Here is a 16,898-nt window from a genome sequence, read left to right as displayed (position 1 = left end):
CTGTGCGTGCTACCCACAACTCAGATATCTGCTTCACGTGAAAGGTGGTGGGTCGTGCTTCCAAAGTGTTACCACTTTGTGACAACAATTCTTAAGATTTTCTCATTGAAAATCGCTATCAGTTTAGTGGATTGAGTTTGATTTAGAAAAGATTATTGCTCTTTCTACTTTAAGAGAACTTAGTTTAATAATGGGAATTTTAGATAGTACGCAGATGCACCACTCTTGCTTACTACATCCTGCTGCTTCGATGGAATCGTATGGTTCAAGAGCAATAAAATTCTACAAAATATGGCTAGCTTTGAAGTGTAGCATCACTGAACATTTTGCTTCTAGCAAAATTTGTTCCCCTGAATGACCTAGGCGTTCGTCGCAAAGATTTTTTAAACACCGTTTATAACTTGTGATAGTATTTTGTAGCCACGAATTGCTAAACAGATGATTCGATATAGCTATTTTGTGAATTCAGATTAATCTTTTTGAAACACAATATATTATGTAGACGTAAACCCTGGATGAGGACGGAGCGTCAGTCCTCAAGTTCTTGGGCTATGGCAGTAGACTGAAACAGCCAAAAAGTGCGTTTTACTTAGCGGGAACGAAATAAGTGAAGGGAGAAACCTGAGCTAATCACGTGCAAGTTTGCCAGCCTGGTTATACCGGGCAGGCAAGACAGCGGGCGGCTACTGTCTAGAGTGCGCGCGGAGAGCGAAGACCTCATGGTGGGGCGGCTGGCACGGCGGAGGCTCGGGCCGTTTGGGCGACGGCGAGTCTTATCTCGGCAAGAAATTCCGGAGGCGCGGCGGCAAACTGCCCCCAGACGACGTATTTCCTGGCTCTCGCGCCGCTGCCGAGCATTATGCAAACATTTTCTCCCGCCCGGGAACGTCCTGTCTGCTTGGCGCCTCCTCCCCCCTCTCCCAATCCCCTCCACCACCCCACACCCTTTGTGTTTCTTCGCGACTCTAGGCCCGGCAGTTCGCTGCTCGCATCCGCTGTTGCCAGGCAACGGAATGCCGGCTTGGGCACTCCGTTAATTAAGTGGACTTGGCGACCGCGACGCGGTTTCTTGCCGCTGGCATTCCGAAATCATACTGGGTGCGAAGCTCCTCCACTGCCCCGGCGGTCCGTATTCCTGTTCTTTGTTCGGTACATTTATGGTGGCCTGTTATTTGCTTTCTTCACTACCGGCCATTAAAATTGTTACAAAAGAAGAAGAAATGCAGATTATAAACGGGTATTCATTGGAGAAATATACTAGAACTAAGATGTGATTACATTTTCACGCAATTTAAGTGCATAAATCCTGAGAAATCAGTACCCATAACAACAAACTCTGGCCGTAATAACGGCCTTGATACGCCTGGGCATTGAGTCAAACAGAGCTTGGATGGCGTGTACAAGTACAGCTGCCCATGCAACTTCTAAACCATACCACAATTCATCAAGAGTAGTGACTGGCGTATTGTGACGAGCCAGTTGCTCGGCCGCAATTGACCAGACGTTTTCATTTGGTGAGAGATCTGGAGAATGTACTGGCCAGGGCAGCAGTCGAACATTTTCTGTATCCAGACAGGCCCGTGTAGGACCTGCAACATACGGTCGTGCATTATCCTGCTGAAATGTAGGGTTTCGCAGTGATCGAATGAAGGGTAGAGCCACGGGTCGTAACACATCTGAAATGTAACGTCCACTGTTCAAAGTGCCGTCAATGCGAACAAGAGGTGACCGAGACGTGTAACCAATGGCACCCCAAACCATCACGCCGGGTGATATGCCAGTATGGCGCTGACAAATACACGTTTCCAATGTGCGTTCACCGCGATGTCGCCAAACACGGATGCGATGATCATGATGCTGTAAACAGAACCTGGATTCATCCGAAAAATAGTCCATGCTGCTGCAAACGTCGTGGAACTGTTCGTGCAGATGGTTGTTGTCTTGAAAACGTCCCCATCTGTTGGCTCAGAGATCGAGATGTGGATGCACGATCCGATCCGTTGCAGCCATGTGGATAAGATGCCTGTCATCTCGACTGCTAGTGATACGAGGCCATTGGGCTACAGCACGGCGTTCCGTATTACCCTCCTGAACCCACCAATTCCATTTTATACTAACAGTCATTGCACCTCGACCAAATGGAGGAGCAATGTCGCGATACGATAAACCGCAATCGCGATAGCCTACAATCCGACCTTTATCACAGTCGGAAACGTTATGGTACGCATTTCTCCTCTTTACACGAGGCATCACAACAACGTTTCACCAGGCAACGCCGGTCAACTATTGTTTGTGTATGAGAATTCGGTTGGAAACGTTCCCCATGTCAGCACGTTGTAGGTGTCACCACCGGCGCCAACCTTGTGTGAATGCTCTGAAAAGCTAATAATTTGCGTATCACAGCATCTTCTTGCTGTCGGTTAAATTTCGCGTCTGTAGCACGTCATCTTCGTGGTGTAGCAATTTTAATGGCCAGTAGTGTATCTTATTTTCACTAACTACTTTCTAAGATTGGTTGCTTGGGAAATCTTACAATTTATAATTCTAGCAGTACTACAATATATGACAACATTACAATTCTAAAACGTTTCCCAATCCAGATCCATGACGATACAGCAACCAGTACGTAGAATGAGGGAAAAATCACCAGTCTTGGTTGCTGTTTTGAAATTACTGTTTGTTTATTCAACACTCAAGCGCGTTTTGCCTAATTCAAGGCATCGTCAGGTTAGCCGACATTGAAAATTAGTCGATTTAGCGATGCTTGACCTAATCTTGGCACTGGATGAAATACAGAAAATTAAAAACTGGTCTTACCAGTAGCTCTCGATAAGCACGTTGCGGATATAGATGGTAAAACATCTATAAAATATATGGCCCTTGCAATATGCAAGAAAAACAGTGAGGCAAACAATGTGAAAGAGGATAAAACGGAAAAAGATGTTAGGTAATTACCTTGCCAGTATACATAATGTGGTGCAGTACATACAAGGCAGGAACAGGTCTGTAAAACTTGCCAAGTAGTAAACACGCTCGACGCTTCGTGATGCTAGTTCACTGTAACTTTTGAAGCGGTATTTTTAATAATATTTTGTACAAGCTTTTATAAATGAGTAACCATATCGCGTTGAAACAAAAATCTCGCAAATATGCAGTATATGCAGCAACAGTTTTCTTAGTAAAAATGTGTCGAAACTGAAATATAGTAACTTAAAAGTATGTGAATGTTACTAAGGACGTAAAGTAATAACGTGTATTGTATCATCATACAGAAAACAGACAAAAGACAGAAGATAAATAGTAAGTGCAAATAATCACAAATAGAAACATCGTCATGAAACAAAGAGTCTGTAAAATATTTGTTATTTGCAGCTAGTCTCTTCTTAGTAAAAATGTGTCAAAGCTAAAATACAGTAAGACAAAAGTATGTGATGGTAACTAGGAACGTAAAGTCATAGGGAATTATTTAACTAAAACCAGAAAACAAATAAATACAGAAAATAAATACTAAGTAAAATTGGTCACAAATAGAAACTGGTCCCAATGCCAAATGATAGTGTCGATGAATGGGCATATAAATTAAAGCCCTGAATAATACTATACTAAAAATGAACATCTATGAAATAAGTCAGTGAGATCACGCCACGTATTCTAAAACAGAAATTTCCACATCACAACCAAGACTCTTTTCTTCTCCTCATATTATTATCTAGTAGTCGCTATCATCAACTACATATTGCAAGGTTTCTGTATGAGACGAAGTGACAGTAGTTTTGTAATACACTCCTGGAAATGGAAAAAAGAACACATTGACACCGGTGTGTCAGACCCACCATACTTGCTCCGGACACTGCGAGAGGGCTGTACAAGCAATGATCACACGCACGGCACAGCGGACACACCAGGAACCGCGGTGTTGGCCGTCGAATGGCGCTAGCTGCGCAGCATTTGTGCACCGCCGCCGTCAGTGTCAGCCAGTTTGCCGTGGCATACGGAGCTCCATCGCAGTCTTTAACACTGGTAGCATGCCGCGACAGCGTGGACGTGAACCGTATGTGCAGTTGACGGACTTTGAGCGAGGGCGTATAGTGGGCATGCGGGAGGCCGGGTGGACGTACCGCCGAATTGCTCAACACGTGGGGCGTGAGGTCTCCACAGTACATCGATGTTGTCGCCAGTGGTCGGCGGAAGGTGCACGTGCCCGTCGACCTGGGACCGGACCGCAGCGACGCACGGATGCACGCCAAGACCGTAGGATCCTACGCAGTGCCGTAGGGGACCGCACCGCCACTTCCCAGCAAATTAGGGACACTGTTGCTCCTGGGGTATCGGCGAGGACCATTCGCAACTGTCTCCATGAAGCTGGGCTACGGTCCCGCACACCGTTAGGCCGTCTTCCGCTCACGCCCCAACATCGTGCAGCCCGCCTCCAGTGGTGTCGCGACAGGCGTGAATGGAGGGACGAATGGAGACGTGTCGTCTTCAGCGATGAGAGTCGCTTCTGCCTTGGTGCCAATGATGGTCGTATGCGTGTTTGGCGCCGTGCAGGTGAGCGCCACAATCAGGACTGCATACGACCGAGGCACACAGGGCCATCACCCGGCATCAGCACGAACGCTGGTCCAACTGAGGCGCCAGGTGGAAATGGCATGGCAAGCCGTTCCACAGGACTACATCCAGCATCTCTACGATTGTCTCCATGGGAGAATAGCAGCCTGCATTGCTGCGAAAGGTGGATATACACTGTACTAGTGCCGACATTGTGCATGCTCTGTTGCCTGTGTCTATGTGCCTGTGGTTCTGTCAGTGTGATCATGTGTTGTATCTGACCCCATGAATGTGTCAATGAAGTTTCCCCTTCCTGGGACAATGAATTCACGGTGTTCTTATTTCAATTTCCAGGAGTGTATTTGCCACAGGGACCTTGGTACCTGAGATCATGTGGGGTGCAGACCTCTTTGGGCTATCAGAGGTAATGTTGTTGTAGGAAGATGACGTCACTCACTGACTATCTTGCCTCTTATCAGACGCGCACTTAACTTTCGTCATTGATGGTTCGGGGTTTTACTTTCAGGATTCCACTCTCTCGATCTCCGATGAGATAATATCCACCAAAGCATTCGCATTTGCTGCGCTCTGAAATGTTTGACCTATATGGCTGCGGAAAGTTTCTTACTTCCTAATGCATAAATTCCACTATCGGTGAAGAGGACATTGTCTGGAACGGTACTTCATTATTATTATGGATGTACTCAATAAAACATTATATTACTCTTCATCCTTTCAAATGCAACTTATACAGAAACTATATCCAGTTAAATTTATTCAATTCTACTAACTAAGTTTTATGTTTCTATGCTTGGCTCCAAGTGATTGTTGGTTCAACAGTGTTTACAGACTCGTTAAAACTTTCGAATACTGATTTTGTAACCGTTCATGCTTCCTTTGTTGAAATAGAGGAAGTAAACTGAAATAATAATCTAATTTAGAGAGATCTGCCTCAGTTGATCCTATTGATTTATTCGAACCATAACCGAATTTGGGATGTCAGAATCCTATCTAAAAGTACATAAACTGTAACATACAGAAGAGAGGAGGCAATAAATGTAATATAATCTGCCTGGAAGAAAAAAGATGAGCCGACTATTGAAACAAGGCGAATCATTTAATGTACGATGGCTATTGACAATATAAGATGCGATCGATCGCGAAATGGGAACCACAGTCAAAATTTGATGAAGCTTTGTATAGGTGTCGATTGGGTGACGTTCCTCTTTTCAGTTCTGAGCACGCAGTGAGAATGTAACGTTGCCTATAAAATAGTGTCTCGCTCTAAGTATGAATGTCTGTGGGAGATTCCGCCTGATTTCATTCAAACCGCTAAACTAAACTGTCATGGATTTCCTTCTTCATGACAGCTGTCGGCCGCACATTGCAGGGGCAATGAAGACGCTCCTGTCATGTTTTCGATGCGATGTGTTTTATCATCCACTATACAGCCCAGACGTGGCTCCCTGTGATTTTTATCTCTGTTCACATTAACCGCTGGCTATGAAGACAATGTTTTCGCACATATACACGCTGCGGATCAGCAGAGAGGATTGGCAGAAAGCATAGGCGGCTGCCTTCTACGCAGAGGGAATTGGAAAGTTGGTGCAATATTATGACAGATGTCTGATTCTGAATGGAGACTATATAGAGAAGTAACTGGAATGTGTAGATAATTGTTGCAAGTAAAATATTTTTGATTTTCAGTGTAATTTCCATTACGCGACCGATTGTACATTACTTTCCGAATAGCTCTCGTGTTTGCTCACGCATCAGTGCGAATGGAACAGTTAGTGCAAGTAGTCCAAACCATTGCAACTTAGGCGTAAACAGAAACAAGAGGACATGGTCTAAGTGTTAAATCGACTTAAAAATGCCACGTTCGCGCAGCAAAGTCAAACGAGTAACAAACAAAACCAAACGCTGTATGCAAACTGTCCGCCTTCGGACAGCCGAGCATTATGATCGCCAAGCTTCACTGGAGGGTCAAGCCAGAAGTCTGGTGTCATGCACGTATGTCCAAAGGAGCTTTGCATCGTACATATGAAAAACACAGGCACTTCCATATCTTATTTATGCGTCGACACCGGCGAAGCGACTTTCAGTTCAAATGGGTTCCTGTACAGGAAGATTCATAATTGATGTACGAGTGCGGTTTGTGGACACATGACTGACGACATATGCACGTTTAGATCTGGTTGTAAGGCATACTCGTATTGCTTGATTTTAGGGCGACCGCTTGTGATAAGCGGGTAATCCGGGTTCTGGTCCCGGTCTGGCAAAAATTTAATTGTCGTCATCTTTGGGTTGTTCATTCTTGGAACTACGAACACATTTCATGTACCTCTTTTGTATGTTGTAGTTTTATACACCTTAAGATTAGATTTTAACATCCATCAACTGGTCGTAGTTCGAATGAATCATTAGCACAACTAAAGCAGATCTCTTCAAATTAAGTAACCAGGTCTCTCAGTTGCGGATGATCTAAATACCAAGTTTTGTGTAAATTGAAGTACCTTTTTGATTTACTTAATCCCTGACCTCGTCTTAGTTTAATGGTTGGAAACCTACTGAATACTGGCGTGCCTACGCGCAGTGCACAGTTGCATGAACTGAACAATACTCACTGGCATTGCACTTTGTGTGATGTATTTAGTAAGGATTATTTGTGGGCTAACTTTGGAAGTGAGGAGCGCTGAGCATATGAGAAGATGACTCGTGAGGCACGTCAGAATGAGCTATGGAGGGGCCGTGGGCGCCGGTATAGTGCCTGCCTGCCTCCTTGCCAGAAGATTACAGTTACTTTGGTACACAGAGTGCAACCTTGACAGACCATTGTTCGTTTATAGGATGGTGTGCGAACGTCCGAGATAAAAAACTTTCCGTTCCAGAAGAAATTGAAATGGGTCAGTAGCTTCTTAAGTGATATTAATGGACAAATAAACATCTCCTGCCTTTCCCAAAGTCTTGGAAAAACACCAATGACCTACTTAAAGGGCATCATTGAAACAGACTCAGCTACTAATCTGATAGCAAGCATTTTAAAATTTCAGAGGAGCCGTTATGCGACACTACCTGCGGCTGAACGAACACTGATTGAAATGTTAGTAGTCACGTCATCGGGACATAACACTCGGCAGGAATCTTTTTGGAAGAGAGGGATAAAATTCGATTTCGCTGTGTGTGGGCACGAAATATTTTCAAAGTTACAATTAAATAATTGGCGACCCGTAACAAATTCTAAGAGAATTGGTGGTCGAGTTCTGATGGTGGAAAGACAGGAGCTAGCTACTGGGAGGAGACCGAGAAAACACAGAGATTAATACAATCAGTGATGGACATTGAAGAAGCATGGAGGAGTTCCGGCGAGGAAGTCACGGACAGTTGACGGAATCAAAGCTGTGGCTGCGCTCTCAAGCTGCTGAATCACTGTGTCCCCACTCTGCTTACAGTACGTTGAAGATTGGTGAAAGTACTGCTTGTACCTCCGACCTATTAGGGCAAGCGAGAGTACAGTAGTTTAATTACAAGATAACCATCACTGGCTCTTATTTGTCAGTGCTTCCTCAGATCTTCAGCTGGATTATTGGGCGTTGCTTCCAGACAAATAGCTACACTGATCGTCATAGTCATGTTACTGTACCAATGTCACAGAATAAGATGTTACAGTCGATGGAACTCCTTCTGTTTCAGTACCTTTGCTAATTCAGACCTTCAGTTAGAAGTTTTTACAGTAAGGTACATCTTCGTAAAGCTGTTTTCCACATAGTTGTGTTTTGTTGCATGACTATTGATTTGCCTTTTATAATAAACCATAGTGTTAGGTAAATCTTGAGTTTATTATCACAACCACTTGCTTTAAATGATAACTATCATGCCAATTCTCCACCTTCAGAGACATTGGCAGGAAAAATAAATTAAAGGGCTAGTAATTCCGTTTCCTGCATTACATTCACCACTGGATCTTGAGGGTGTGCCTGATTCTTGACTTATTTAAGATTCAGTTACATTTCACATTCTCACGCATGCTGCGTTTTGCAAATGAAGTTTTAACCACGCTATTTTCAGGATGAAACGTTGGACGACATCCAGGCATCCACTTGCCACTCCACAGCTAGCCTACCCCGTGCGGTAAACTGTTGGCTTCCTGATATTTGACAACCTATCTCCACCACACACCATAGAGGCCAGTCATGCTCGACCTCCATAGCTGGTCACAGAAGCGGTCGGTTACGCCGGTACACCGACGGATACGACTCGCTGACTTAACATGCATTATGGTGAGTGCAGTTTTTCTTTTTTCAGGGGCACGGCGATCCATGAGGCTTTTACCAGGTGTTTAATTGTATTTGAACTTGCAGTATGAGGAAGTGAACCCAGAGAGTATTCTAGGAACAGCAAAGAGTGTGGCTTACCGTGTTTAAGTACGTATGTGATAGTCGTTAGTAGCTATTCAGACGAATGGTTGTGTTCTATTAGGAATTGTTAGCACTATGTTTAATGATCCACATGGTCGTTATATTTTTTTTCTAGTGACGTTTGTCAGGTTTTGTATACTTGTTATATTGTGAACCATGTCGTCCTTAGTTCCAGGAGGAGCTACGCTGGAGAAAACGTTGGGGACTTCGAGAACTAAAGTAGCTGCGTTACAAGCAGGGAGTGTAGTTATAGAAGAGAAAGTGAAACTGTGGGGAGAACAGAACTTATCTTTCCGTAACTCAGTTACTTACGAGACTGCTAAGGCTGAGCAGGAAAAGAACTTGGCTTGGCACAGACGGACCACTCTAGAACAAGGGGAGAAATTACGACAAGAACCTGACGATTGATCGGTTACGTTCTGCAGTGGTAAACAGTACTAGGATTTTGAGCGACCGTGAGAGATTGAAAACAGTAGCACACATGCGGAACCAGAAAGTATAGTGAAATTGAAAGCACGATTTCTGCACAAAGTTGTTGAAGTTAAGGAGGGGGAGAATTGTCAGCAATATCTTGAATAATGAGGAGCAGATGTACAGAGACGGGTATGTGCCAATGAGTCTTGTGCCATAGATCGTAACTGCCGACCGTAATTTCATTGCAGATCCTGCAGAGGCTGCACAAGAAGTTATTGATATGTTAATTAAAGAAGCGGTACAGACACATTTTTTTCCGAAGGACAAAGGACCTTTGATTGTGACGACTACTCAGAAGAAGGTAGGGAGGGAGGAAGATAAGGAAGAGGCAAATTACTGCAAGACTAATAATAGGACAGGTAAGAATAAAACCTTTCAAAAATGTATACCTGAGAATCACAGGATTTGTAAACTGAACGATACATTCAGTGTTGTAGGTGCTGAGGGTAACAATAAAGGCCATCTAGTTGTTCTTGCCAATGCACTGCCATATCATTCTGCTGTTTAGATGAAGGTAGAATCAGCTAAAGTGAGCACGGTATCATTAAGATTTAATTCACACTCTAACCTGCCTAATGGCACACGAGAGTTGATTCGAGAACAGAAGATACCAGAAAGCATGGCATTCCAAGACATGTACTATCAGTAATTAGCATTCGATCAGGCGACACGTTTCCATTGATCCACGGTCCAATTCCGCTGATTCCGTGCCAACTGCAGTCGTATTTGACAATGTCGCTGGGTCAACATGGGAAGACGTAGGGGTCCTCAGATGCGAAGCTGTCTGTTCAGCAATTTTCACTGAACGGCCTTTACAGGAAATGTATCCACAGTTACGAATATAAGTCATTTCGACTGTGTATTGGAATGACACGAATGAAAATTAGTGCCTGACTGAGGATCGAACCCGTATTTCACGTTGTACGCGAGCGGCCGCCTTAACCTCTTCGGCTATACGAACACGAATAACGGCCAGACCCAAATTTCCATATGTCCTCTTCCACGCGTCACAACCTGCACTCGTACGTCCAGGAACTACATACACAGGGTGTCCCAGCTTTCTTGTCCACCCAAAATATCTCTGGAACAATAACAGCTATTGGAAAACGACTTTCACCGGTATCAATGAAGGGCTGGGGCCCATGAATGTACATATTTGGAAACACACTAAAAAGAAAGCATATGTGTTTTTTAACACAAACTTATGTTTTTTTAAATGGACCTCCTATATTTTTTCCTCAGCAATCCATTGCATGACAAAGCACATACACAATGGCGTTGATTGCATCGCAATATTCCCATTACATCCCGAGATATTGAGACGCGAAGTTGACGCTTGAAACACCCGACATGCGCTGCAAGCGCACGTCCTGAAGCTCAGGCGTGAACACCATGCTGCCCGTAATCGCGATGTGATTAACATGTGTAATCACACCTCCATACTTATCAAGAGGTCCGAAACGAATAATACGGTCTGCTGCCATCAACTCTCTTAAGCACATAATGGTTTCCCTTTTGCACGTTTTACGTATCTACGTACACAATATGAACCAGTACCGATCGGTGTACACCCGTCAGGTTGGCTTATTTATCCTGCACACCCTAAATAAGGTTTATCTAATGCGTTATATGACCCATTGTGCAGGGCCTGGCTCTACCTAGTCAAGTGTCCAATGTAGTTCCCACTACTGCCACAGTTACCACTTCGCCTCGTTTATGATTCGCGACCCATGCAAACTCCTGTACTCCACCACCCTCCGAGCATCCCAGTTGTTGTTGCTTTGGCATGCAGTACACCGCTTGCCAGTGTAGTCGTGCATCAGAGTAATCTAGTGACGGCACGGAGGTACTACACATTGTGAATAAACGTTGTTTTGTGGAACTTATACTGTACAGTATAATGTACACACATGAAGATATGATAGAAATGTTGCTGATCTATGGAGAATGTACGTTGACGGGAAATACGTTATGAGATTGCTTGTTTGTTGATAGTATTGTTAACGAACATTATGATTATAAAGTTAATATGTCTGTTTTCTACTCTACTCTACATACCTGTGCTGTACCCCGTTGTAGGTGGACGAAATGCTGTTCAGGCAGAATGACTGTACAGAAGACGATTCCCTGACAAGCCATCGCCATCGCGCCGTATGTTTGGTCGTCTTACATCTCGTCTACGTGAAACGGGAAGCTTAAATCCACGACCTCGACATCGTCCTAGAACACGCACAGATGAACGTGCTGAAGTTGTTGTGCTCGCTACCATAGCTGTGAATCCTCAAATCAGAACACGTCAAATTCAACGTGAAGTTGGTGCGTCGAAATCAAGTGCACAGCGTATTCTTAAACGTCATAAATTTCATTCTTACCATGTTCATTTACACCAGGATCTTCGTGGAAATGACTTCCGCAATATGGTAACACACTGTCGGTGGGCTCAGCAAAAACCTATGACTAATCCAAAATCCGAATTTTTTGCGGATGTTCTTCTTACCGACGAGGCATCATTCTCCAACAAAGGAATTGTCAATATGAGGAATATGCATTATTGGTCCGCTGTTGTTGTCGTGGTCTTCAGTCCTGAGACTGGTTCGATGCAGCTCTCTATGCTACTCTATCCTGTGCAAGCTTCATCTCCCAGTACTTACTGCAACCCACATCCTTCCGAATCTGCTTAGTGTATTCATCTCTTGGTCTCCCTCTACGATTTTTACCCTCCACGCTGCCCTCCAACACTAAATTGGTGATCCCTTGATGACTCAGAGTATGTCCTACTAACCGGTCCCTTCTTTTTGTCAAGTTGTGCCACATACTCCTCTTCTCCCCAATTGTATTCAATACGTCATCATTAGTTATGTGATCTACCCATATAATCTTCAGCATTCTTCTGTAGCACCACATTTCGAAAGCTTCTATTCTCTTCATGTCCAAACTATTTATCGCCCATGTTTCAATTCCATACATGGCTACACTCCATACAAATACTTTCAGAAACGATTTCCTGACACTTAAATCTACTTTTATTTCTTCTCCATAGATTTTAATACCTACACCGAACATTTCTTTTGTTTCCTTTACGGCTTGCTCAATATACAGATTGAATAGCATCGGGGAGAGGCTACAACCCTGTCTCACTCCCTTCCCATCCACTGCTTCCCTTTCATGTCCCTCGACTCTTACAACTACCATCTGGTTTCTGTACAAATTGTAAATAGTCTTTCGCTCCCTGTATTTTACCCCTGCCACCTTTAGAATTTGAAAGAGAGTATTCCAGTCAACATTGTCAAAAGCTTTCTCTAAGTCTATAAATGCTAGAAACGTAGGTTCGCCTTTCCTCAATCTTTCTTCTAAGATAAGTCATAAGGTCAATATTGCCTCCCGTGTTCCAATATTTCTACGGAATCCAAACTGATCTTCCCCGTGGTCGGATTCTACCAGCTTTTCCATCTGTCTTTAAAGAATTCGCGTTAGTATTTTGCAGCTGTGACTTATGAAACTGATAGTTCGGTAATTTTCAGATCTGTCAACACCTACTTTCTTTGGGATTGGATTTATTATATTCTTCTTGAAGTCTGAGGGTATTTCACCTGTCTCATACATATTGCTCACCAGATGGTAGAGTTTTGTCAGAACTGGCTCTCCCAAGGCCATCAGAAGTTCTAATGGAATGTTGTCTATTCCCGGGGCCTTGTTTCGACTCAGGTCTTTCAGTGCTCTGTCAAACTCTTCACGCAGTATCGTATCTCCCATTTCATCTTCGTCTACATCGTCTTCCATTTCCATAATATTGTCCTCAAGTACATCGCCCTTGTATAGACCCTCTATATACTCCTTCCACCTTTCTGCATTCCCTTCTCTGCTTAGAACTGGGTGTCCATCTGAGCTCTTGATGTTCATACAAGTGGCTCTCTTTTCTCCAAAGGTCTTTTTAATTTTCCTGTAGGCAGTATCTATCTTACCCCTAGTGAGATAAGCCTGTACATCCTTACGTTTGTCCTCTAGCCATGCCTGCTTAGCCATTTAGCACTTCCTGTCGATCTCAATTTTGAGACGTCTGTATTCCTTTTTGCCTGCTTCATTTACTGCATTTTTATATTTTCTCCTTTCGTCAATTAAGTTCAATATTTCTTCTGTTACCCAAGGAGGTCTGCTAGCCCTCGTCTTTTTACCTACTTGATCCTCTGCGGCCTTCACTACTTCATCCCTCAGAGCTACCCATTCTTCTTCTACTGAACTTCTTTCCCCCATTCCTGACAATTGTTCCCTTATGCTATCCCTGAAACTCTGGTTCTTTCAGTTTATCCAGGTCCCATCTTCGTAAATTCCCACCTTGTCCGCAGACAATCCAAAATGTCTCCGTCAGGTAGGGCATCAACGTCCGTGGAAAGTTAATGTTTGGTGTGGGATTATTGGAGATTCCATTATCGGACCTTTCTTAATAAATGGCATCCAAAATGGCAGACAATACTCCAGATTTATACGACACAATCTTCCTATTCTCTTGGACACCGTGCCTCTGAATCGGAGAATGGTTATGTGGTATCAGCATGACGGATGCCCTGCACATAACGCCTTACGAGCACGACGACTTCTGAACCGTAAGTTCTCGGGTAGGTGGATTGGACGAGGTGGCTCAGTTAGGTGGCCTGCCCGATCTCCGGACCTTACACCGCTGGATTACTTTCTTTGGGGAGCAGTGAAGGATGCTGTTTACCAACGTGAACCAACAACACCAGAGTACATGAAGCAACGCATTATTGATGCTTGTACAGCCATCAAAGAGGAAACAGTAGCATGAAGTAGGGCATCCTTCATCCGCAGAGTGACCCTATGTATGCAAGCCAATGGGCATCACTTTGAGCATGAGATGTGAACGCTATGTTTTGTATGTAGTGCTGGTATCACAGTGGAAGTTCCTACGAAGGGCCATTTTACCCAGTGATGTTAAGAAACATTTGTTTGCAACAATTTATTTAACGCATTAGATAAACATAACATTGATAACTATGTGATAATAAAACTAATTGGTTAAACATGTTTACATTCATCTTCTATGTCCTACCTGAACTTACCAAATCAAAACATTTTTACCTAAAAAACGGTAAAACTTTTAGTCCACTTGCTCGTTTCACTAAAACCATCAACATGAATTTTGCAATTACGAGTGAATTATTAACTGTCAGTTGCGCTAGATCTACAGTAAAGTAAAGTTTTAACATTGAACGGCATTACCTTTTTAGTAACGGATTAACGATAAGCGAAGTTAACTGTCAGTTGCGCTAGATCTACAGTAAGGTAAAGTTTTAACATTGAACGGCATTACCTTTTTAGTATCGGATTAACGATAAGCGAAGTTAACTTTGTGACTAACGTTGCGGTACACACGTATGTTACAGAACCACATCACCCCTAGCCTACGGGATAAATACCTGCTGGAATGTACGACGTTAATGCAGGATGGCAGCAGACCGTATTGTTCGTTTCGGACCTCTTGATAAATATGGAAGTGTGATTACGCATGTCAGTCACATTGCGATTACGGGCAGCATGGGGTTCACGCCTGAGCCTCAGGACGTGCGCTAGCAGCGCATTTCGGGTGTTTCAAGCGTCAACTTCGCGTCTTAATATCTCGGGATGTACTGGGAACATTGCGATGCAATCAACGCCATTGTGTATGTGCTTTGTCATGCTATGGATTGCTGAAGAAAAAATATAGGAGGTCCATTAAAAAAAACATAAGTTTGTGTTAAAAAACACATATGCTTTCGTTTTAGAATGTTTCCAAATATGTACATTCATGGGCCCCAGCCCTACATTGATACCGGTGAAAGTCGTTTTCCAATAGCTGTTATTGTTCCAGAGATATTTTGGGTGGACAAGATAGCTCGGACACCCTGTATATTGACAGCGAAGGTCTGTTATTGGCGAATAATTACGAAAAGTATCGCCTATGTTATTAAGAAATACGGTGCAATGTTCCTTCGGACATACATGCATGCATGCGTGCATGTCTGAAAGTACAGTCTGGGTTGACGGAGTTGATTTGAGGGAGGTACAAATGGTTCAAATGGCTCTGAGCTCTATGGGACTCAACATCTATGGTCATCAGCCCCCTAGAACTTAGAACTACTTAAACCTAACTAACCTAAGGACATCATACAACACCCCGTCATCACGAGGCAGACAAAACCCTGACCCCGCCGTTTGAGGGAGGAGTCCAAAGTGCGAGGTCATCGTGTAATGTCCCCACAGAAAATACCCTCTACCACGCATTGTTAATCAAAGCATCCACATTCATTCACTTTTGGAAAAGTATCTGATCTGATTTTCTCGTAACATATGCGGAGACAGCTCGACGACGCCAAAGTACACTCCTGGAAATTGAAATAAGAACACCGTGAATTCATTGTCCCAGGAAGGGGAAACTTTATTGACACATTCCTGGGGTCAGATACATCACATGATCACACTGACAGAACCACAGGCACATAGACACAGGCAACAGAGCATGCACAATGTCGGCACTAGTACAGTGTATATCCACCTTTCGCAGCAATGCAGGCTGCTATTCTCCCATGGAGACGATCGTAGAGATGCTGGGTGTAGTCCTGTGGAACGGCTTGCTATGCCATTTCCACCTGGCGCCTCAGTTGGACCAGCGTTCGTGCTGGACGTGCAGACCGCGTGAGACGACCCTTCATCCAGTCCCAAACATGCTCAATGGGGGACAGATCCGGAGATCTTGCTGGCCAGGGTAGTTGACTTACACCTTCTAGAGCACGTTGGGTGGCACGGGATACATGCGGACGTGCATTGTCCTGTTGGAACAGCAAGTTCCCTTGCCGGTCTAGGAATGGTAGAACGATGGGTTCGATGACGGTTTGGATGTACCGTGCACTATTCAGTGTCCCCTCGACGATCACCAGTGGTGTACGGCCAGTGTAGGAGATCGCTCCCCACACCATGATGCCGGGTGTTGGCCCTGTGTGCCTCGGTCGTATGCAGTCCTGATTGTGGCGCTCACCTGCACGGCGCCAAACACGCATACGACCATAATTGGCACCAAGGCAGTAGCGACTCTCATCGCTGAAGACGACACGTCTCCATTCGTCCCTCCATTCACGCCTGTCGCGACACCACTGGAGGCGGGCTGCACGATGTTGGGGCGTGAGCGGAAGACGGCCTAACGGTGTGCGGGACCGTAGCCCAGCTTCATGGAGACGGTTGCGAATGGTCCTCGCCGATACCCCAGGAGCAACCGTGTCCCTAATTTGCTGGGAAGTGGCGGTGCGGTCCCCTACGGCACTGCGTAGGATCCTACGGTCTTGGCGTGCATCCGTGCGTCGCTGCGATCCGGTCCCAGGTCGACGGGCACGTGCACCTTCCGCCGACCACTGGCGACAACATCGATGTACTGTGGAGACCTCACGCCCCACGTGTTGAGCAATTCGGCGG

Source organism: Schistocerca cancellata, chromosome 6, assembly GCF_023864275.1.
Source record: "Schistocerca cancellata isolate TAMUIC-IGC-003103 chromosome 6, iqSchCanc2.1, whole genome shotgun sequence".
NCBI lineage: Eukaryota > Metazoa > Arthropoda > Insecta > Orthoptera > Acrididae > Schistocerca > Schistocerca cancellata.
The sequence above is the reverse complement of the archived record's forward strand: the minus strand, read 5'-3'. Positions refer to the sequence as shown.